The sequence below is a fragment of the Phycodurus eques genome, chromosome 16, assembly GCF_024500275.1.
Source record: "Phycodurus eques isolate BA_2022a chromosome 16, UOR_Pequ_1.1, whole genome shotgun sequence".
NCBI lineage: Eukaryota > Metazoa > Chordata > Actinopteri > Syngnathiformes > Syngnathidae > Phycodurus > Phycodurus eques.
The window spans coordinates 14,318,262-14,342,958 of NC_084540.1; the positions used below are offsets into that span (position 1 = coordinate 14,318,262).

At 41.3% G+C, this 24,697-nt stretch overlaps 1 protein-coding gene across 1 annotated transcript in view; it reads left to right on the top strand.

Annotated features, from left to right (window-relative positions):
* LOC133414365 (voltage-dependent T-type calcium channel subunit alpha-1I-like) overlaps positions 1 to 24,697 on the top strand; it is a 149,923-nt gene that overhangs the window by 42,077 nt on the left and 83,149 nt on the right.

Consider the following 24,697-nt stretch of genomic DNA (forward strand, 5'->3'; position numbering starts at 1 on the left):
TTCCAATCTGTCAGCTCACGGTCTACCTTGACTTTGTAAAACAATATTGGTGTTTCATGCACATTGTACAATGTTTTGCTTCCAGCTAATGCTGTGAAAACAATGACGAGCAAACAATAGTTGCATGCTTATACATGCTGGGCTACGGTGATTATTACTGCAAACAAACACAAACGCCCATCAGACACAACATTATTGTATTGTAATGAGATCCAACATGGAAGCTCTAGCAAAGTTTGTGTTTATATATATATATTTGTAGTTTGTATTATATTGAGAGGCATTTTGCAGTTGTAGTTCCTGACGGTGCAAGGCGTCACTGGTCTGACTTCGTAAAGCAAAATGATTTGTGCCCCACAGGAGCATAAGTTTCCATTTTAGGAGCTGATGCTTTCAAGTTTATGAAAGAAAATTACGTACTTATGTTACTTTTGGGCGCCACGGTGGACGACTGATTAGAGCGTCAGCCTCACAGTTCTGAGGACCCGGGTTCAATCCCCGGCCCCGCCTGTGTGGAGTTTGCATGTTCTCCCCGTGCCTGCGTGGGTTTTCTCCGGGCACTCCGGTTTCCTCCCACATCCCAAAAACATGCATGAATTGGATACTCTAAATTGCCCGTAGGTGTGAGTGCGAATGGTTGTTTGTTTGTATGTGCCCTGCGATTGGCTGGCAACCAGTTCAGGGTGGACCCCGCCTCCTGCCCGCTGCTGGGAAAGGCTCCAGCACGCCCGCGACCCGAGTGAGGAGAAGCGGCTCAGAAAATGGATGGCTGGATGGATGTTACTTTTCCCTTCAATATATTACTGTAGGCTATTAAGTATAAAAAAATAAAATAATAATACATAAAAACAATAAAAACACTCGGTCCAGTTTGACACTGCTCCTAATGCCCCTAAGGCAGTGTTGCTACTCATCAAATAAACTTTAGATGAAACAATGTATTCATGGAATGAGTAGTTATTATTTAGATTTAAAACAAAATAAGTGTGAGTCATTGGAGGATGTCTATGAATATTCTGCTTTTTTGATTGATCATCTGAATGTTTCCGCGGGATCCATTTGGCCACTTGCAGCACCTGCTTTGAGGTCCACCCCTCTGTAATGAATACTTATGAGTGCATTAGCAGACCAAGAAGACTCATTACAATATCAAGGAGAGGAGCAGATCGCAGATGCTTTCATGGGTTTTGAGAACAGCTTTTTTTTTTGTGTGTCTTTGTCGCTATATTAGGCAGAGCGTGTCATGATATGAATGTCTGTGTCACAATTATGACATTCTGGGATTCTAGAATCGCTCCTCTGTGTCCTTTCACGATCGTGGGGGCAATTCTTAGGAATCTTGCAGCAGCTTGAACTTGACTGTGTAACACATTTTCTGCATCTAGTTTGCATAAAAAACTTTGTGAATCACCCTCCCACAGCTGTCATGTGTGATGGTGCCCTCATAGCGTGTTGCAGAACATCAGTGATATATAATGGGCTACATTGGTTAGAATGAGAGGCTGCTCATATCCCTGATAAAAGATAGTCAGGGGAGGTGGTCAGAGTGTGTTTACATGTGAGAAACCAGTTAAGGATGGAGGAACCTTCACATGGCACGCATAAAAACAAACTGTTGTTGGGGCTGTTTATGTATGCAACAATGGTATACTACTTGCTATATGATGATTTTCCATTGGAAAAATCAGGTGGGAGAAGGTACTACTCACTACTATTTCTATTACGTGATCAGCTGGGGCTCGTCCAAGCATGCCCAACCAATACCATATGGATGATGTACAACCCCAATTCCAATGAAGTTGGGACGTTATGTTAAACATAAATAAAAACAGAATACAATGATTTGCAAATCATGTTCAACCTATATTTAATTGAATGAACTACGAAGACAAGATATTGAATGTTCAAACTGATAAACTTTATTGCTTTCTGCAAATAATTATTAACTTTGAATTTTATGGCTGCAACACATTCCAAATAAGCTGGGAGAGGGTCATTTTTACCACTGTGTTACATCACCTTTTCTTTTAACAACATTCAATAAACGTTTGGGAACTGAGGACACTAATTGTTGAAGCTTTGTGGGGGGAATTCTTTCCCATTCTTGCTTGATATACAGCTTCAGATGTTCAACAGTCTGGGGTTTCCGTTGTCCTATTTTACGCTTCATAATGCACCACACATTTTCAATGGGAGACAGGTCTCGGACTGCAAGCAGGCCTGTCTAGTACCCGCATTCTTTTACGACGACGCCACGCTGTTGTAACACGTGCAGAATGGGGTTTGGCATTGTCTTGCTGATATAAGCAGGGGCGTCCATGAAAAAGACGTTGCTTGGATGGCAGCATATATTTCTCCAAAACCTGTATGTACTTTTCAGCATTAAGGGTGCCTTCACAGATGTGTAAGTTGCCCATACCATTGGCACGACCACAGTCCCATACCATCACAGATGCTGGCTTTTGAACTTTGCGTCCATAACAATCCGGATGGTTCTTTTTCTCTGGCCCAAAGGACACAACGTCCACAATTTCCATATTATGGACCGTAGATGATGAAATCCCTAAATTCCTTGCAATTGTACGTTGTGGAACATTGTCCTTAAACTGTTTGACTATTTTCTCACGCACTTGTTCACAAGGAGGTGAACCTCGCCCCATTTTGCTTGTGAATGGAAGGGAAGCTCCTTTTATACCCAATCATGGCTCCCACCTGTTCCCAATTAGCCTGTTCACCTGTGGGATGTTCCAAACAGGTGTTTGATGAGCATTCCACAACTTTCTCAGTCTTTTTTGCCACCTGTCCCAGGTTTTTTGGAACATGTTGCAGCCATAGAATTCTAAGTTAATGATTATTTGCTAAAAATAATCAAGTTTATCAGTTTGAACATAAAATATATTGTCTTTGTAGTGTATTCAATTAAATATAGGTTGACCATGATTTGCAAATCATTGTATTCTGTTTTTATTTATGTTTAACACCACATCCCAACTTCATTGGAATTGGGGTTGTATATTAAACCGTAACCCTAACCCCTGTAAAAGTATTGTATTCAATACTTCAAGTCCTTATTGTATTCATCTTTAAAACCTAAATAGATTATTCAAACCACTGTACACTATATCAGTAAAAACGTTGCATAATAGAGCAGCTTACGAAATGCATAGAAAGTCATGCCAATGTCCAACAGCAGCAAATATGATAGGGTAGGTTGTTATTTTTAGGGGGAAAAGAGTCAGCAGCAAGTGATCTAATTTACAGTGTGTGGATGTAATGAGTCAATTTGCAAAATAACAGAGGTAGTGTTTTTGTGCAAGAGGATGAGGTAGATGATGGCGCTAGTGGATATAGTTCAGTATCCTGAGAGTGGACATGGAGGCTTTCCCTGAAGGCAAGAGACTGAAGTGGAATTGTGAGGGTGGAAAATGTCCCCAGCAATGCTGATAGCTCTGCAGGTAAGCTGGGTGTTGAAATGCTTCGTGAGGGAGGGCAGAGGGACTCTTATCATCTTGCTGACTGTTTTCACGATACGTCGAGTCTTTCAGCAACCAGATTTTCATCCATCCATTTTCTGAGCCGCTTCTCCTCACTAGGGTCGCGGGCGTGCTGGAGCCCATCCCAGCCGTCATCGGGCATGAGGCGGGGTACACCCCGAACTGGTTGCCAGCCAATCGCAGGGCACATACAAACAAACAACCATTCGCACTCACATTCACACCTATGGACAATTAGAGTCCAATTAATGCATGTTTTTGGGATGTGGGAGGAAACCGGAGTGCCCTGAGAAAACCCACACAGGCACGGGGAGAACATGCAACTCCACACAGGCGGGACCGGGGATTGAACCCAGGTCCTCAGAACTGTGAGGCTGATGCTCTAACCAGTCATCCACCGTGCCGCCCCAGATTTTCATGTAAATAGTAATTTGTGAAAACCTTGGATATTAAGTGTTAAATGTTCAAGGTAGGCAGAAAAACAACAATGATGGACCACAGCCTTGTTGTTGAATTTGTAGTATGAGAACGCTTCTCCAGAAAAGTGTACATTTGCTAAACTACTATTGCATCTAGTGTGTTGCATTACATTACCTTCTGTAAATATGTGAAATTTTAATCCTGATGAAGATAACAGTGTAGTCAGCACAGTTTCTTTAAGAAAATGCCATCTGCAACAACTTAAATTGCTTGCATTTTAGCCTTTTTTTTTCAGATAGGCAATAACATGGATTGTTCTGATAACTTTGGGAAAATAAAACGTAAAGGAAGGACATTTTCTGATTTCTACTAGATCGTTATATTGTACATCATGAGGTATTTCATTAGCTAGCATGATGTCAATAAACAAAACAGCAGAAATAATCAATGTGCAAGTTACTCAAGCAGAGCTAGACCTCCATATAGAATTCCTTTTTACAGTGGATATAGGCAGGGGTGCATTCAAAGCATGTAAAATAGTTAAAGTCAAGTCAGTGCGATCTTAGTAGTGAAAATGCTTTTTCATGTAAAACCCCAAAATATACAGTATATGCTATTTTCAGTTCACCTGTCTTTGATTTGAACCGATGATCAATTACATAATAATTTCAGTTAGGAAGTTTTTTTTTTTTTTTTTTCATCACTGAAGTTAACTTTCAAGTTTAGAAATATGCAGTGCGGAAAGATACTGTTGGAGTAAAATGGTGCTCGGGGGGATAATTATGCTATATATACAGTACAAGGAGCGGACACAATAGCAACAGTGAAGGACAAACATCTGCTTAAAAGACGGATAAAAGAGAAAAGAATGGAGGATCGGCATTGGTGTGCACGCAACGGTAAGGGCAGAGAGGGAGGAGAAGAGAGAGATTGCTAGTGAGCACTCTTCTTCAAAAGGCAGCTTGTGAGGGAGAACGCTGAGAGGAAGACGAAGAGGGATAGTTAGCACAGTGGCAGAGTGAACTCTTGCCCAGTCCCTGTCAGCTTCGAGGACGGGTGGTGTGTGTGTCTGTGTGTGTGTGTTTGTGTCACAAAGTGCATGTGTGTTGTCTTTTCTCCTCCTGACAGTGGTGCAGAGTTTGAAGTATCTAATTGCGCTGGTGACTTCAACTTTAGACCTCTTCCACAGGGAACCGGAGTGCCACAAAGCCTGGATTTAGACTGAGATTAGGACAAAGGAGTCAAAACAAAAGGTCTGAGTAACAAGAGGGACGCAAAGATTCTATAGCAAACACATATTCCAATAAGAGAACAGCTGTTCCGTAACAAGGGCATTTGTTAGCTTGTTGGTCTGAAATACAAAATCAGCGAGCATGATCTGTACATTGAAGGACATTCGTTAAGTAGTACAATCAGAATCAAGAGTTGCCCAAAAACATGCACAAGTTTGCTCTAGACTTGATCATACCGTTACTGTTCAATGTAAAACATTTACATCTACATTTAGGATCTTTTTTCAACTGTTGTCCGAAACACACACGAAAAAAGTCTGTAAATATGGTTATTTTCTCTTTTCATGGATATGTTAGGTTTACACCCCAAAAAAATAATAATTGTAATATATGCTAATTTACTCCATTGTGGAAAGTGTTTAAAATAATTTAATCCATGTTATGTTTTGTGATGGCAAATTTTGTAAATCTAATAAATATTGCGCAGTTCCCATGCCACAGAACCCACTGGGCTTTTCTCCCCGGAACTATTTGTAGTTGTCCAATCCATGTAGATGACATAACCCACTGCTGGTCGATCATTTGTGGAGCGGATTCATCTTCGCCATGCCACTGTAAATTTTAACGCTTCGAAAAAAATATATATAAATACATGTTAATGTGGGCGCCCGCTTCTCCTCACTAGGGTCGCGGGCGTGCTGGAGCCTATCCCAGCTATCATCGGGCAGGAGGCGGGGTACACCCTGAACTGGTTGCCAGCCAATCGCAGGGCACATACAAACAAACAACCATTCGCACTACTATGATCTACAGTATATGTGCCTTGTGATTGACTGGTGACCAGTAGAGAATGTGGGCCACCTTTCAACAGCTTGGATAGGCTCCACCACCCTGTGACCCAGAACAGCTTAAGCGGTATGGAAAATGGATAGATGGATGGATGTTTTATTTTCATACCTTGGCCTTATGAACATCCATAACACAACTTATGATATAAACATCCAACACTGAGTCCCACTATTTTACTGGAACTGTGTCCACTGACCCTTTTGGTGTTATTCCTTTCGCTCTCTTACCTCCAGAAGTTGCTGGCAGAGAGGATGGAGAGTGAAAGTGTCAAAGCAAGAAAAAAGGCTTATGGCCTGAGGTGAGGAAAGAGTTAGTGACCACCACAGACCTGCTGGAATGGCCCTGCTTTGTCACTGTCAAACGCACCCACACACACACCAACGCGCACACACATATGCCCCTCCTATAGATAATACACCTAATCCCAGCTGTCAGATATGTGTTACACATATATGGATCATGGTCAGCATGAATCCTTTCTTTGTGTTCTTCCTCTAGAAATCCTGTGTGTGCGTGTGGGGGCATATGTGTCAGGGCATAAGCTTAAACGTCTCTGACCAGTGAGAAAAGCTTGGCCCTCAAGTCTGTGTGTATTTTTTGTGTAATGTTGAAACAGCTGACTGCCGATTTCTGCAGCTCAAATGAGCCGCACAGCTTAAGTCATTAAACACCATCTTTAAACTTTCTAACAGGCACGTTACCCAAAGTAGCTGACCTGCTGAGTTTCTTCTGAAAGTGTGTACAGTCGAGAGGAGTCATGTCACACAATCAGAGCCTGAGTAGAAGGGGCCACAGTAAAACCAGTTTAGAGACGGGCCAAGTGTTGGGTGGAAGGAGACGAAGAAATATTCTAGTGATAGAGCATGGTGCCAGCGAGACATTTCATCACATGGCTTAATGACCACAAATGGGGTAGCGATTAGGAAATGGTGTCTGGCTTTGCTTATTTCCAGGCCTATTTTGTGTGAGGGAGGCTGATATCGTCTCAACTCTTTCACACTCTCCTCGTCTGGTGACTCTGAATGTGTGGGAGCGTGTCGATGTCATCATTTTACACCCCCTGCACACAAGCAGAGGAGTCTGCAGAAACAGAAACCGTCATATACCGTAAGTTTCAAACTCGGGAGTTAAAGTCACGATATGCACCTTACATGTGTGGTAGAACTTGATTAAAAAATTAAAAAAAAATAATAATTCAAAATCCAATTAATGAATTGCAATAGCTCTCAATTAATTATATGTCAATTAAATACACAGAAAATAGACACAATAAGAATATTTTCCAATTGAAATATAACTATTTCAGTTCCACGTCCTCTGTAGTGCAGAAATAAAAATGTAATTAAATTAATTACATTTTCTGGAGATGATTAATCTTAATTAAGGTATATATTATTAAAGTTCCGGCCCTCGTACTAATGTTATGTATGTGCATGTCTGGAAATAGACAGTACTTGTATGAATGTTTCTACTTCTATAAAATTATCAGAGAAGGCTTATTTCAATACATGATGCCAAAATGGTATTAGCCATGAGTTCTTTTTTTTTTTTTTTTAAATCATACCACAGTAAATTTTAATTTTATTTTTTATGTTCATCGACTAAACTTTTTTTTTTTTTTTTAACCTTCTGACCTTGTCTTTACTGGCTTACTATGCACATAGACAAATGGCAGCCACAAAGCAAACATATCAGTTATTCAAAACACAAATCTATTTGTGGCCGATCCTCACATTTACAAACGCATGTGTCACATGTGGGGAGGAGCTGGACCCAAGAGCAGGCGGAGGCAGATGTAAACTGATGAACAGTTTATTGAGGAAAGGTTATGGAGGTGGTCCTGGATGTGGTGAGGGTTATGTGGTAGGCAGTGGACAGAGCAGGCGGCTGGCTTGGTGGCCGGAATGATGTGGGTCAGGAACACAGGGGAGCACTGGGAACGAGGAGACACAAGAGTTAACAAGGGAAGCGAGGGACAGTATAGCTTACTTGTCATAAGGTGGGCCATGGTACCGCTAGGAGAGGCTACAATACTGGTGAGGGAGTTGTGAGCGTACTCAATCCATGGGAGGAATGAGCTCCAGGAGGAGGGTTTGCGTGCGGCAACACAACGGAGGGCAGATTCAAGGGATTCGTTTGCCCGCTCCGTCTGGACATTGGTCTGTGGATGATATCCTGACGACAACATGGCTCCTGCACCCACTGCTTTACAGAATTCCTTCCATACCAGGGATGAGAACTGAGGACCTCTGTCAGAGACAATATCGATGGGAATACCGTGGCTTCTAAAGACCTGCTGGATAAGGAGGTTCGCAGTATCAAAGGTGGATGGTAGTTTGGGGAGGGGTATGTAATGGATGGATTTGGAAAAGCGATCGAAAATAGTGAGAATGATAGAGTTACCTTCAGAAGGAGGTAGACCGGTAACAAAATCCAGAGCGATATGGGACCAAGGGTGGCTATCGATAGGCAATGGAGGCAGCAGCCCAGCTGGGGGCAGGTGTGAAGACTTCCCTCAGGCACAGACGGAGCAGGCTCGGACGAACTCCCGGGTGTCTTGAACAATGCTGGGCCACCAGAAATGCTGCTGGATGAAGTGAATGGTGCGGGTGATGCCAGGATGACAGGTGAGTTTGGAGTTGTGAGCCCACTGAAGAACGGAGAGTGTGCGGAATCAGGTACGAACAGTCAGTTTGGAGGCCTGGTCTTGGGATCCAGGTGAGTCTTTTGGGCTTCCTGAACCACCTTTTCGATCTGCCAAGTGGCTTCTCCAACGAAGCACGAGGAAGGAAGGCTGTGTTCTGGTTCATCAGGGCTGGAGGGGTGTGAGTAAAGTCGAGACAGGGCATGTGGTTTGCTGTTTTTGGAGCCAGGACGGAAGGAGAGACTGAAATTAAACCTGCTCAAGAAGAGAGCCCAGCGAGCTTGTCGAAGGTTAAGGCGTTTGGTGGAACTGAGGTAAGAGACTGTGTTCTTGTGGACTGTCCAAATGATGAATGGTAGTTTAGTCCCCTCCAGCCAATGCCTCCACTCTTCTGAGGCCCATACAATGGCCAGTAGCTCTCAGTTCCCGACGTCGTAGTTCCTCTCGGCAGGGGACAGACGACGGGAAAAAAAGGCACAGAGGTGACGTTTCTGGGTCCTGGGGTCCCGCTGCGAGAGGACAGCCTTGTCCCCTTGTCCGAGGCGTCAACCTCGACCACAAACTGGAGGGAGGGGTTGGGGTGGCGAAGAATGGGCGCACTGGTGAACAGGGTCTTGAGTTGACTAAATGCTTGGGATGCTACCAGGGTCCACTGAAAGGGGGAGCTGGTGGATATGAGGCTAGTGAGGGGAATTGCGACCTTTCTTTAATTACGGATGAATCCACGGAAGAAATTGGCGAATCCAAGGAAACGTTGCAGTTCTATGCGAATGGTGGGAGTGAGCCATTTAACGACGGCTTGGATCTTGGCAGGTTCGGGTTGTAGTTGTCCTTTAGAGATAACATAGCCCAGGAAGTGGGAGGACTTGGCGTACATGATGGTGATGTTCTTCAAGGGAGCAGGAGAAAATGAGAATGTCATCCAAATAGACAAAAACAAACCGGTTCAGCATATCACGGACGACGTCGTTAATGAAGATCTGGAAGACAGCGGGGGCATTAGTCAATCCAAACGGCATGACCTGGTATTCGAAGTGTCTGAGAGGGGTGTTGAAAGTGGTTTTCCATTCATCCCCCTCTCGGATACGGATGAAGTGGTAGGCGTTTCGTAGATCCAACTTGGTAAATATCCGGGCATTGCAGAGGGGTTCAAACGAGAGGTCGATGAGGGGAAGCGGAGATTTATTTTTGATGGTGATGTCATTGAGACCACGGTAGTCGATACATGGGCGAAGAGTGGTGTCTTTCTTTTCAACAAAAAAGAAGCCGGTCCCTACTGGAGAAGAGGAAGGTCGTATGAGTCCGGAAGCCAGAGAGTCCTCCATTGCCTTTTTCTCAGGTCGGGAAAGGTTGTAGAGATGGTTGGAAGGAAGAGGGGCCCCTGGCAGCAGATTAATTGCGCAGTCATACGGGCGGTAGGGGGTAGAGAAACCAGGTCACACCGGAGAGAGATCATGATATTCTTCGGGGACTCGGGAGAGGTCAACGGGCGTGGAAGAGGGTGGCGGTTTATCAGAGGGCAGACTGCTAGGTCATCCTTGAGTTGGTCGGAGAGGCCATTTGAAAAAATCCCCCCAAGCGCCACGTCGTCCCACCCGCATTCACCTGCCAATATCCGGAACTCAATAGAATATTCCGCAGCTGATTTAGCACCCTGCGTGAGCGTGAGGAGGCGACGGGGGGCTTCTTTGCCCTGAACTGGATGATCAAATACTTTACGGACTTCGGCGGAAAAAGAATCGAATGAATGAAGTACCAGAGAGGAGTTTTGCCATAATGAAGTGGACCATTTTGCTGTTTTGCCATGGAGGAGATTAGTGACATATGCTACTTTGGAACGTTCGGTAGGATAACTGTACGATTGGAGATTGAATACGAGTGAGCAATTAAGAATAAACTGGCTACATGAACATAGGTCCCCAGAGTAGGGCTCGGGCGGAGGGACATGAGGAAGCGGGGTGGCTCGGAGGCTGCGGGCTCGGGAGGAGTACTTACAGGGGGTTGAATGGGTTGCATCTGTTGGGAAAGGAGGGAGACATGTTGCGAACGGGAGTGGAGGGTTTCTGTGATTTCTTGCAGGTTTTTGTCCTGTCGTCCAATGTGGGCGCCTTGGAGGGTTAGTGCGTTCTTCAGAGCCTCCGGAGTTGCTGGGTATATGACAGCATGATTGTTATGGAGTCATTTCTAGCTTTGATATGTGCAACAGTTAGAGATATCGTTTTCGCCATTGATGGTTGGTCCAAGTTTGTGCAGAGGTGTCTGTTGCGTTGCAAATTAAAAGTAAAAATGTGATTAATGGAGTATCTAGACTCATCTAGAGTATCTAGACTCGATAGACCCTGATTATCTAGGATTATTTTTGTGTTTGTTCACACTGGAATTGTGCTCCTCCCTACATAATGTTTATTTATTTTATTTTGTGAGCTAGCATTGCATCAGCATTGCATACAGGCTTAACGGCAAATATTCTACATTGATAAAGATTTGTATGCCATTCTGGTTGTTACTTAAATATTACAAACACCAGGGATAACTGGACGCCGACCAAATAACCTTGAACCTTCAAAAAATATTACTTTGCTTTTATGTTAAATGTAAGCAGTAATTGAAGTACAGACATAACAGCTTTAATAGTATGTAATTTTTTTTTTTACATACTGTACTTTCAAAGAGCTTGAGTGTGTGATATCACCAGATTTGGGTTTCTAGTTGAATTTATGTTTTGTGTCACTCTCCAAGATCAATCAAGAATCCAAAGTTTCATTAAGCAAGTTTATATGGTAACTACTGACATACACGTGGTCTAGGTTTTTCATCTGGGGGACATTTCTGTGTATCTTAATCTATGATTAAAAAAAAGACTGTTTCCCTCGCAAATGAAACCTGACAACACAATTTTGCGCAATTTCGTTTCTTGGCAGGGGATTTAGATGGAGAGTGAGAGTGTTTGTGTGTGTGCGTGTGTTTCCGGTTGGCTATATTCCCAGTTAAACAAATGATAGTGAATATTGCGAGAAACAAATTACAACCAACCCAAAAACTATCAATAACTAATAATTTGTTTTGTGATTGCAAACTGATTGTAAAACATATTGTAAAACTAACTAGCCGTTTTGACACATTACTTGTTTGTAGACAAGCAGGTGAGCAGACCAAGGATTAAGGGTGCAACATATTTTGCTCTAGTATAAAATAATAAAACATAAAGAAGCTATTTTGTTTAGGAAATGTTGGTGCCCAAAGTGGAAAGTAGCGTGTACCATCTTGTGACCTTTATTGATGGTTACATTCTCATGTTTCAAATTACTAAAAAAAAAAGAAGAAAGAAGAAAGTAATTATGTTTGTTGTTTAAACTAGCATGGCAACTTTATTTTGCTTGTTTAATTCTTATACATTTGAATCTGTGCAAATTTGCTCTAGTGTCCTCTTGTCTCCTCCTGTGTTGTGAGGGGAATTTGTTAGTGTGTTTGTTTGTTGTGTGTGTGTGTGTGTGTGTGTGTGTGAGTGTGGGTGGGTGTGTGCGTGCTTGTGCATATTGAGCTTGCCTGTACCTGAGCTTGCCAACATGCAGAGATGTGATCCCACAGAGAACAGTCTCTGTCAGGGCCTATTAATATCAGTGAAACCGTTTGAGCTGCACTAACTGACCTTGGTAATGCTTCACTTGACCAGTGAGCTCATCGAGCCTGCATTCCATTGTGGTCTTTATTCTCTTTTTTTATATACTCTCAAAAATAGACACCAAGAGCGAATCATTACAAATTACACTAATATACCCCAAAAGGCGACTTATTGGGATCCAAAGTAACAGTACCTCTACAATGATCCACACTGCAAAAATACATCCTTAATACTAGATAAGTACACTTGTTTTTTTTTTTTTTGTGTAAATTTACTGGAGGCGGCACGGTGGACGACTGGTTAGAGCGTCAGCCTCACAGTTCTGAGGACCGGGGTTCAATCCCCGGCCCCACCTGCGTGGAGTTTGCATGTTCTCCCCGTGCCTGCGTGGGTTTTCTCCGGGCACTCCGGTTTCCTCCCACATCCCAAAAACATGCATGAATTGGAGACTATAAATTGCCCATAGGTGTGAATGTGAGTGCGAATGGTTGTTTGTTTTTATGTGCCCTGCGATTGACCAGTTCAGGGTGTACCCCGCCTCCTGCCCGATGATAGCTGGGATAGGCTCCAGCACGCCCGCGACCCTAGTGAGGAGAAGTGGCTCAGAAAATGGATGGATGGATGGATGGATGTAAATGAATGGATAACACAGCACCATTATGAACGGAATTGACATGTCAGGATAGGGCATTTATGTCTCTATTTATGCACCCTGGACTGTAGTTAAAAATTTGCCATGGCTACAACCATGCCAATGATGCTAAATAATGAACAACCTACTGTTATTTAATTGCTATCGTTTACTGATCTTCACTAGTTTAAGATAACCTTTATTCGTCCCACAATGTGGGAATTTGCAAATTTGTATTAATTTCAGATATGAAATGACTTCCAATTCGTTTGAACCTAGCCATGAAGTCTTATTTTCTTTGTGTCTTTGTGTGAACATTCACCAATAAAATTCAGATTGTGGTTGAGAGTCTGAACACACATGTTGTCAGTTTGACTGTGCTGTGCCCTCACAAACTCCTGACATTGCCTCAAGGGAGGATTAACTCCAAGAGCAGCCAGGAAGTATGGCGCTGGGAGGCAGAGAGAGGAAGCGATTGATAAAGAATAGCCTTAGCTGGTTCAACAACAACAACAAAAAGAATGCAGGGTGACACATTTTTTGCCTTCAATTAATTTCTTTTTTTTTGTGTTGCTTTTTGCAAATGCTGCTGTCGGAATGTGAGACTCAAGCAGTTATTTTACAAAGTGATTTTCCCCACCTACCAGATCATCATTATAATTCACCTGTAATGGATACATAATGGAGAGGGAACGCAAAGGTGTTTGCAGAGCGATGCTATTTATGTTAGCATCTGCTTGGTAAAATTAATGGCGTGTATAATTGATATTTCACTACCACTCGCACTGCATAGTATTAATATTGTGTGCTGAACATCCTGACACTTTCCCGTGTTGTATAAAGTTCGATTTCCAGGGTTATGGTTATCATCACACTCTTCCTCTTTGTCGTCAAGAGTGCCCTCTTGTAGTAAAATCACAAAAATACAAACAAAAAAGCAATACACATGGCGTTAACCCATACCCCATAACTCACATACTGTTGCCTTTCCATGCATACATACTGTATGTTGTTGGTCAGCTTCGACCTGGGCCAACAACAATGGTCTATATCAAATTATGAACTTCAGATCTTTCCAAAAAGTATGAATAGCTTGTCGGACATTAATAAATGGATGATCATTCCATAATGTTTCAAAGAAAAGGGAAGTTATATTTTTATTTGCTAAATTGCAGGTACTTGTTTCGTGTCCAGGAGCCCTCGGATCGCTATATGACTTCTGTCTTCTCTTTTGTTTAATATGTATGATCATACTTATGCTGTTTTGCTCTTTCACTGTTTCGAGATTCACCCATTACCCTTTGAAGACCAACATTTCTGCAGGAACCTGTGCAAATATAATGGAAACAGACAGTTCTAGAGACTGTTTTAAGCTCCCTTTTGAACACTGTTACCACTGTGCTGTAATGAATGCACATTTATGGCATGTACAGTTTCAGAGTTTCAAGATTCCCACCATTCCCACCATTGTCCTTCATTTAACACACACCGGTGAATCTAAAGTCAATTTTAGTAGACCAGTGTCAAATTTGATTTGGAACAGCCTCACTGTACAAAAACTTTGTACCACCTTACATGATGTATCATGGCTGTTCAACCTTCAAGTTCTGTTTGACTTGTAAAGCAAAAGCGTCTTGGTTGAATTCCAAATTGTTCATCTTTTGGAGTGTACAACTTCATTATGACTATGCGACCACTTTTGCCAGGTCCTGGAAATGTACGATTCTCATGTTAAAAACACTGCCTTAATTTGTCCTTTGAAGACGGGTGTGAACTTTACAAAAAACATATTGTATTAAAAAACAGGGTGAGAGCGAAACCATCTTGCATCCACCATCACTGTATTGTTCCACAGGCTCACAGTCAGAAACTGCCATTTCCAATATTGTTGCATAATGTTATCAATGAGATCATGTTTGGCAACCACTCATGCGTGTCCTTTCTCGTTTTTTCACCACTTTGTTTCAGACTTAACAGCTGCCCACTGGCAATGGCCATTCTACGTTTCATAATGATCATAATGAAAAAGTGTTGGAAGGTATGCAAAGTGAGAGTTATGCAAATCTTTAGTCAAGAGCTCATGTTGTTGCAAGAAGAAATTCATAAGGCATATAATGTTAAAAAGGTATGTCTGTGGCTCTTCAGGAAAATGTTGCCATGTCGCCCATGAGAAGACAGAAGGAAGCGCCTCTAAAAATAATAACGCGCCCAGCAATGCAGCACACTGCAGTTTTTGCGGGGTCATGCCAGCAGCCTTTCGTTAAGGCCTTGACGTGGCTTGTCATTCTGCTTCGTCTGCGTCCTCGGCCTACTCGCCAACTCAACCAAGCATGACGAATGAAGAGCAGAGGGGATGTGGGGACAAATTACTGGCTTCATTTTGCTGTTGCGCGTGTGTGATAAAAAACGTTTTTGAAGTCAGGTGTGTTTTCGGAGGGAGTTTGTGTCAGTGGGTGGTTAATAAAGACTGGAACATTGGCTCTTGCTGTGTTGACATGTCCATAATGGACTTGCCAAATACCCCAAGTACTCATATGCACCCGCAAATACATTAGAGAGGATGGCAAAGTTATTCAAGCTTAAACTTTTGCCGTAAATTAAAAAGTCAATTCATTCAGTCCTGTTTGCTCTTAATCTCAATGTCCTAATTTAGCCTGAGTTTAACTTGAAGGAAGAGATAGAGAAAAAGGCTGCTATGCATTATTGAATCACTTGCTTCATTTAGGTCTTGCAGCACTCACGGATTAATATTGTAGTAGTCTGATAAGGACAAAACATGAAGGGGTGAAGGAATGGGCTGTGTTGACCTGCTGGAGTTATTTTCCTCACCCTCTGAAAGGTTTGCCCAAAAGGCTAGGAGCAAAGACAACTTGCAAACAAATAACAATACGCAGGTCAGGGTAAAACGCACTTAATCGTTCAGCATGTCCTTTTAACCACAACTGAATCTGGAGTGTTTTGTTTCTGAGCTTGCAGCAATCAAGATTCTCTGGGGTGAACCAACTGAGGAAAATATAATAGAGAATTGTTGCTACAAAGGTCAATATAAAATACATATATTTATATACAAAGCAATATTTCTGTTTTCAACAAATGGCCTTGCGTATTTGAAGAGAAACTGCCTTGTCATATTCTGTTTGTGTTTTCACAAAACAAATTCAAAACCTTTCCTCGCTCGTTATTTTTTAGAGATGTCAATAAAGGTCTTTTCATTGATGCATTTTCAAACATGAGCAAACTTCATCTTTGGGAGTCTTTGCAACTCTTGAGTCACAAGGTTGTCACACATTAAAACACGATAATCTATTTCAGTGGTATCAAACGTATGGCACGCAGGCCAAAACCGGCCCATGTGGGGGTTCAACACGGTCCGTGGGAATAGAGAACACATTAACTGCAATTTTTCAATAAAAGTAACTATTGTTGCTAATGTAGTCCACTGGAGGTCGTACTGACGACCTCTTAAATGACCACTTACCACTTAAATGACATTCGGAAATTGGCTGTTACTCAGGATTCGACGCCTGATATTGATGCTCTTGCTAAGTCTAAAAGATACCAAGTTTCAGGAGCAAAGTAAGCCTACTTTATATAAAATGCTCTGCCACCTTTGCACTGTGAAGAACACTGTTCTGTGAAAATTAACACCTCCTGTTGAAATATTTTAAGACATTGAGGACTTGAATGAATTGACTTTTTGGGGGGGGGTTGTGGTTTGTTTATTTACATGCACACCATTTCTATGCATTTTTAGGTATACATTTGCAAGGTCGGCAACTAACTGTACCATCTTGCATTAAAGTTCCCATTTTAGTTTTGATGGTGTGGTGAAACAGTTGAGGTTGTCAAGATTTCTAGATGAATGTGGAAATTTATGTAAATTTAGAGTCATTTCTAGATCTTAAAAGTTGTTCCATAAAAGATATTGCACACAATATATACTGTAGATCCACTGTGATCTGTAAATTTCACACGTATAAATGAAAACACTGATTCATAACATTGTTGAAATTGCACTCATTTTTGCTAAGAAATTTCAGATTTTTCACAGAATTTGCAACAAGATTTGCAACAATATAATAATCAATAAATGTGAATATTTTCCAAATGTATTTGTAATTGAATGTGGCTCCTGAACTAACATCCCTGATCTAGTTTACTATGAGTAAAGCCATGTTTTTGATGTGATTATTATTCTGTATTGAGAGAGACTATGGATTGAGACCATAAAACACTAATGTAAAACACCACATTGTCTATTCATTAGTGAGTTTTGTCTTTAGATGTCTTATATAGCAAGTAGTCAGTCACCCTCAGCCAGTGGCCTTTACTTTTGGATGTGGTGTTTGGCATTGTAAAGGCTCTTAGGAGAACATAAGCATTCTGGGACTTGTCACACCGCCAGTGTCGTGTTTCTAAACCAAAGGTGAAAATGCATCCCTTGGTACCTCTTTACTGCAGCACTGTTTCATAGACTGAAATGTTGGTGAGAGACAGCCAAATATGAGTGTCTCCAACTGATGTGGCTCTATTGTGGTAATGCTGTCCTGAGGGCTTACAGCTCTGAAGTCAAGATGAGGTTCGAAGCGTATTTTAATGTGGCCTTGATTGGGCTTGTTTGTTCCTGTAAGAAATGTGTTAGACTATGATAAATTCCCACTTTAAAATAAATACCGATGAAGGAAGAAACTCACTGCATGCACATATTACATACTGAAACTATCTTAGTATTTGGATTGTCATTCAAATGTACACTATTGGGGGGAAAGTGGGGGGTGGGTGTTACAATTGCACCTTTGGGGTTACAATGGTTTGTCACTTTGGTAGTATTCTCGGTACTGCTTTTTTACCCTCAACCTGTACAGTTTGAGAACATAGCTGCACCTTTTCAAAAAGATGCAAAAAGTGACCTCAGGTCCAATAATTAGTCCAGAATGAAGTATTTATAATTTATTTATAATTTACTGCCCATCTTAGCCAAAAATCTCTCGTGTGTGCTTCTCCCACTGAGCCCTTGGTCTTCCCTCTCTCTGTTTTTAACATGGGATCATGTCAGTCTGTTAGATCCCTATTGAAATATGGATAAAGAGATGAGAGCGATGAGCCCTCATGGTTCACCACTCACCCACATCTTGCCCATCTATAACTCTCTGCTGTCTGCTATCATCATGTAGCTTGTGCACCGGTAGAGTTTAACGTAAGGTTAGCTATTGTATTTTGTCATTTAAATATGGAAACATTTGTTGATTTTTCTTTAGAATCAAAACATTACGTTCATCAGATGCTACAAAGCAAGTTGTGAAAAAAGTTATTTATGCTATTTTTTCAAGTTTTATGCTTGTCATTGTGACAATACTGTTACCCTATTAGCTCTCTGGACTTGATTAAGTAAATAAATAAATAAATACCCTACTTTTGTTTTAATAGCAAAACATGTTTTGCATATCACTCAGTGAATGATTGCATTGTAATTATATGTAGTTGTGTAGTAGTGTTAGTAGTGCAGTAATGTTAGGCACAAGTTCCAACACATTATAATGTGTCCCAGTTGATCTTCAAATTCTTTTGAATAAAGCATGCTCTCCTACTAATATATGATCTATTTTTGAGATCTTGCTTGGATTCCACACTTTTTTGTTGCGACCGGAGGTTCTTCCTTTGCGATAAGCTACAGTATGCGTGAACTATGCTCATCTGTTCTCAAATGCAACAGGGAATTGTCACATACATAAGCACACACGTCCTCCAAGGCTGGAAAGGTGGATTAGCTTGCTATTGCATGATGGATTAGCATTTAAAAGTACAGACCAAAGCCACTAGGTGATGAATGAGGGGTGTTTAGAGGGGAACACAAGGTTTGACAAGCATTTAACTCTATGCCGGTTATTTGTGATGCTTATGAAGTCATTGGATTGCTCTTGTGGGCTCAAAGCTTGACATGTACAAGTAATGAGACTTTGCGGTGCCGTAAATTTACTCTGAAAGAGTGTTATCAAACACATTGGGCTTTGATTTGCTATGAATCCAGAGAGCAGGCACTAAATTGCGTGTTCACACTAGCATATTGTCCGTGCTGTTGCATATGATCTCAAGATTATGATCTTTTACTAAGATCCCAACAAATGGGTGTTAAATTATGTGTTCACTCACTCTAAAGCACAGGTGTCAAACTGGTGGCCCAGGGGCCACATTCGACCTGTCACATAATTTTATGTGGCCTGCGAAACCAAATCATGTGCATCCACTTCATGTTTTTTGCATAAATACCAAAATAAAAAAATTTCTTCACCTTTAAAATTATTTCGATATTGCAAGCATTTGGTTTGTTACCGATCCTCTTTCTAAAATAATTGAAATAATACTGTAGTCGAACAAACAGTTTTGAATGGCTTCTGATTTCAAAAGTAGTTATCTATCAATTTGTGGATATGTAATAATATGAGGTGATCATACATTCATATGGGTTCACAGCCATAACGGCCCTCCAAGAGAAATCATAAGTACGATGTGGTCCGCGACAAAAATGAGTTTGACACCCCTGCTCTAAAGGATTGAGTACTCTTAGCAACAGGTGTAAAGGTGGAAGAGACTGCTGCATTTTAAAGATGGTTTTACGCTTTAGGAAGCTCTCATGGTGGAAAATTTGAGAAAGCACCTCAAGCGCAAAATAATGTTTGAAATGATGGAAGTGGAAGTGGAAGTGAAAGTGGAAAAGGCAAACATTACAAAGTAACAGAAAATAAATCGATTGCTCCAAGTTACTTTAAACTGCTCAGGAGGAGGCCAGCACCTTGTCACTGAGTGTTAAAATGACCTAGGCATGAGGAAATGCAATGTTGAAAAGAGCTTTTTCATAGATGGTAGGGCATGACTCCTTCTTGTGACTGGCTCCAAGTCAGCCCGAAGATCATTCAGAAGCACTGAACAGTTCGTCCACCACTTTGATCCCTGTCGTCTTGGTTTTGGTACATTTACAGACCTTGCGACACTCCTAGCAGAAATTTCTCTCTTTTGGGCCTTTCCTCCTCCCCAAACACCACGCAGGGCAGGACAGCCAAATTGATCCGGAAATCAAAACACTCATCGAAAATCGTGTTTTTGCCATTCTGGGACACGGTTTTGGTTGTATATCATCTTCCACATCTGTTTGGTGAGCAATCAAGTTTGCATGCACAAATTGTTATTAAATCAAGCCCATTGTCTTGAACAGCAATTACAGTACAACAAGGGCTGTATGTCGACACTGTTGTTTTGGGTGCAAAGTACTCATCAAAAATCAACAGCTCAAGGTTGGTATTTTGAGACCTGTTGTCAAATGTTTGCATTTCGAAGCTGTTTTTTTGGGCTACAAATGGAAAAAACACACCTGCCCCTGTCAAACTATCAAGGCACAGAAGCCTGTTTATACATAACGCAGTTCACTGTCAGAGTATTGGCGGGTACAGTAGGAGTCTATTTTTTGTCTCACAAGGTGCAATCTACAGTCAAATCCAAGATACATATGTAATTATTTGTTTTGCCAAGTTAAGAAAAAAAAAATTCTGTTTCAGAGACGTACCTCTAAACATGATGGTTTCTGAGAGCGTATGTAACTGCTAACCGAAGCCATGTAAAGCTGACTTGAGGTAGTGTATGGACAGAGAGACACATATGGCTGCTGGGAGTTTGAGGGGCTGGTGAGGATGGTTGCTCATTACATCAGAAGAAGACTCGTCCCTGCAGATGTCAGCAGCATCACCCTCTCATCGCGTGTTGGTTTTCATCTTTTCACTCTCCTTCCTCTGTGTGCAGTTTGTCTGACCCCGTGTCGAATTCAAGCTAATGGTTTGTGTACTCTATCCAGTGAGCCGGCAAATTCTCCACTCTGAATGTATTTGCCTTCCTGTTCCTATCCTTACCTTCTTGCCAATGCAGGCCTTTTTCAATACTATGAAACCATTTGATTAAATATTCCTTTTTACTCATGCTAATCTCTGTTGGTCTGTCACTTAATATTACTTTCCAACACTCTCGCTATCCCACTGACTCATGTTACACTTTCTTGATCTACATACAGTCACTGATGGTATAGTAGTGTATTCGCCTCACTTCACACACACACACACACGCACACACATGCTTTCACACGAACACAAGATGTATTGGCTTTTATTTCCCATGGTGTCTGCAGTACATTCAGCTTCACTTGCTGCAGCAATGTATTGGAGCAAGGCACCTGCTGTGCTGAGCTGATATGAGGAGAGAGAGTGAAATACACACACGAACACACAAACGCACACACAACACACGCACACATAACCTGGACTTCCAAATGCTTAGATATGGCTGAAAAATTTAATCATCTGTACCCAATGTAGACACAATTGCAAGTCTGTATAGTTCATAGCTGCCCACATAGAATTGTGCGTATTACTAAAAACATGTGGAGAGACACGCAAACACATACGCTTCATTGTCACACACAGTTAATGTTGTCTCAATGTCGAAAGAAAACCTCTTTAGGCTGTATTGTATTGAGAAGCACACTGCTTGTGCTTGTCTTTGTATCTTTTTTCTGTGAAAACCTCAACATGCCACCTCTCTGTGTTTTTCAATACAACAAAAGCGTGCCTTCGCCTATTTTACAGGAAGCGATAAAAATACTTTCTAATTTATCACCTGACTGCAGTTCATGCATTGACCAAAAACAACGTTAGGTCAATGATATGGCACATAAGCTGAAATACACATTTTGTCCATTTATCCTGGAACTGCATACTAAAACTACACTGCATCATACTGAGATATCGTGTGTATTTTGGTCACCATATTTAATTTAAATGAGCAGGGGGGAAATATTGGAAACATGTCTCATTATGATACAGTGCAGTTGTACACTACTGCAAACCAGAACAACAATCACTTGTATTACAAAATAGGCATTATGAGACTGCAAGTTGATGGCTCCTTGGCATGCAAATCGAAAGTAATAGTTTTGTATCAAATGTAGCTGAAAACATTAAATCATGGTTCAATAAAAAAAAAATTAACTGAAGCTTGACTGTAGCATCAGCAGTTTTATCATTACAATTAACAATGGTACTAGTGAATATTCTGTCCAGTGATTTTATACATGCTGCTGTGTTGTTTCAAACCTTTCAAGGGCTGCATGTCGGGTGTAGCCTGATCCACCCAGCCATGGGGCGACAGCTGCCACCTCCAAAAAATGCCTTGCCACTCGAGCTGCCAAGCCGATTTGAACAATGTCACTGGAAAATGTATCAACACGAATTAAAGCCTGGTCTGAGATGCAGCAAACGCACCATAGTGCATTTGAATTGCGTAAACAAAGACTTTCCGAGAAGAATTCTCTCAGATGCCTCAAGCTGTCTCTTTTTTTTTGTAACTGTGCAGCCGCCTTCACTGTTGACATAATAATGCTTCATTTTTAGTGACATTTTCAGAAGTCCGTTTAAAAATGTTTATTATTGTGGTGGTAGTAGTTGGTAATGGTGTAGCTGTTGCTTGGCGTAGTGTATTTATTAATCAGGATTTCAATGTGTGGGTCCAAATCCTTCTAATAACTGATTTCACTGAAAGTTACAGTAATAGGTGGTTTTGCTGAGACAAGCACGATGACAGGTAAAGAATATTAAGTTTACTACAGGTTGCTGTAGGGCCTCAAGGATGCTGGTTCACTTATTTTTCTGGTTGCACCGCTTGTGTGTGTGCTCCATTGACACACAGGCATGCTGCAAAGCGTTGAGGTGAGAACATTAAGAACCAAAGAGTCTTTTGTCACCATTAGGTGTGGGTCATTCTATTGAGTAGATGAATGAAGGGAGGTGGGTTCCAAGCTTTATCTTAACTGCCTGCCTTTTAATGCAGCACATTGGTCGTAATTGGGCTGAGATTTTCATTTTAATGTTTGGACCAGGCTATAGGCTCCAAGTTCAATTCATACAAATGACTGTGAAAGTGGGATTGTGTTTTGGTTTCTCACAGACTGGCCTAAAAATTCTGTAAAAAGCATCCACTAATCAATAGTTTCGACCAAGTGACGAAATTGTCAGGGCCAACAAGACCTTCTCTACTGGTCTAAAGATTATGACCATGTACAACCTATATTCTAATATTTGCTGCATGAAATTGTATTCATGGATGATTCAAGTACCTTATGTGGATGTTGGATTTGTTGTCCCATCAGATTTCAACATCTACAAAATGTGCTGCCATCTCAACCTAAACTGCACAAGGGCCTTCAGAATCAGGAGTGCTGCTCCATATAACTTAAACTATATTAGTAATGCTATTGTTTCTTTCAGCAGTTGTCTCTCCTCTTATTGGTTGGTCAAAACAACCAAGTTTGACTAGCAAAACACATCTGTGGCAATCTACACACGTTAATACATGTAATAATCAGCATCCAAGGGCGGTTCACAAATCATTCATACCAAATCATACTACTTACTTCATACTGACAAGAGCTGGAACTGCTGCTATGCCACATTTACTTTAAAAAAGTACATAATATTTCAAGATTTTTAGCTTTTGTTTATGGCCAACGCAATTTGGACTTACTCCGTATAGTTTCTGCGCATGTGCGCAGTTGTAGCTATAGCCCTCTGCCAAGATCTCCGTAGAAGGAGGTGTCCATGAACCAAACCCGAGGAACTGGAGGAATATTCATGGCAGCGCCACAACCGAAGCCAAAAAGGACCCATCGTCGAGGTGGACGGCAAACGTGGAGATGGAATAGGAGAAAATTTATCCAGCACAGCATGGCTAGGTAGCCAGCTGCCTAGCTAGTAAGGAGGCAGCTGGTCCAAGTAAGCGAGGATTTAAGGCACCGACAGGCAGAAAGCCAACTCAGATCCTACCTTTGGTCATGGTAAGGCAAGGGATCCTTTTTAAAGTAATCCATTTTAAATTAAAAAGAAACTTTTCCGATGGGAACCAGATAAAACGCGCCAGCATACTCTGGTCTCGGTTCAATGGATAGTTTTCAAATAATCAAATTGGAATTTTCATTTTTTGAACTATTATTTTCAGAATGGTATAATAGTACAAGGAGTAATGATTCGTAAGTGAAGTGGATTTAAAAAAAAAAAAAGGTTTGAGAGCAGGGTGAAATTGCAGAGGAAGACACATGGATGTGAGCCAGAATGCCTCCACAATAAGATTTTATTTCATATGGAATGAGGCTGATCCCAACACACGCGCAAAAAATGCAGTCTGACAAAAAGCCTCATTGCAAACGCAAAATCTCCTCGAGTCATGACTCATCCTGTTCTTCAGACGCACACATATACATAGCCGTTGACTTGGTGCAAACATGGCTTTTTCATTGGATTCTATTTGAATGCATACACACACTCGCAGACAAGCTTAAAGTATACTTATTTTATAAGACAAGATTAGATGCATGCAGACATTCCCTGCATTCATAGAGAGTCAATTTGTTCCGTTTTACTGGATCAGTCACGACGTGTGACAAAAAAGGCGAGGATGATAGATAAGACTGAAAAGGACACCTAAAACCTAAACCTCATCCTTACAGTAGATAATAGATGAAAATCAGTTCATACCACACTCAGCCCGCTGCTGCTTCTGAATTGAAACAATTTAACTTTTCATTGGATTGTTTCACTCTGTCATGTAGTGACTGTGAGGACCCATTCTCGCACAACAATTGGCCGAATAAATGCAAGCCGCTGAAACAACTTGTACTTATGCAGTACATAGTGTAGATCACAACGTCAACACTTTGAGTTCTTTAAATGTGTTTAATTTAGATTGTATTTAGTGTATTTTTGATGTTTAGTC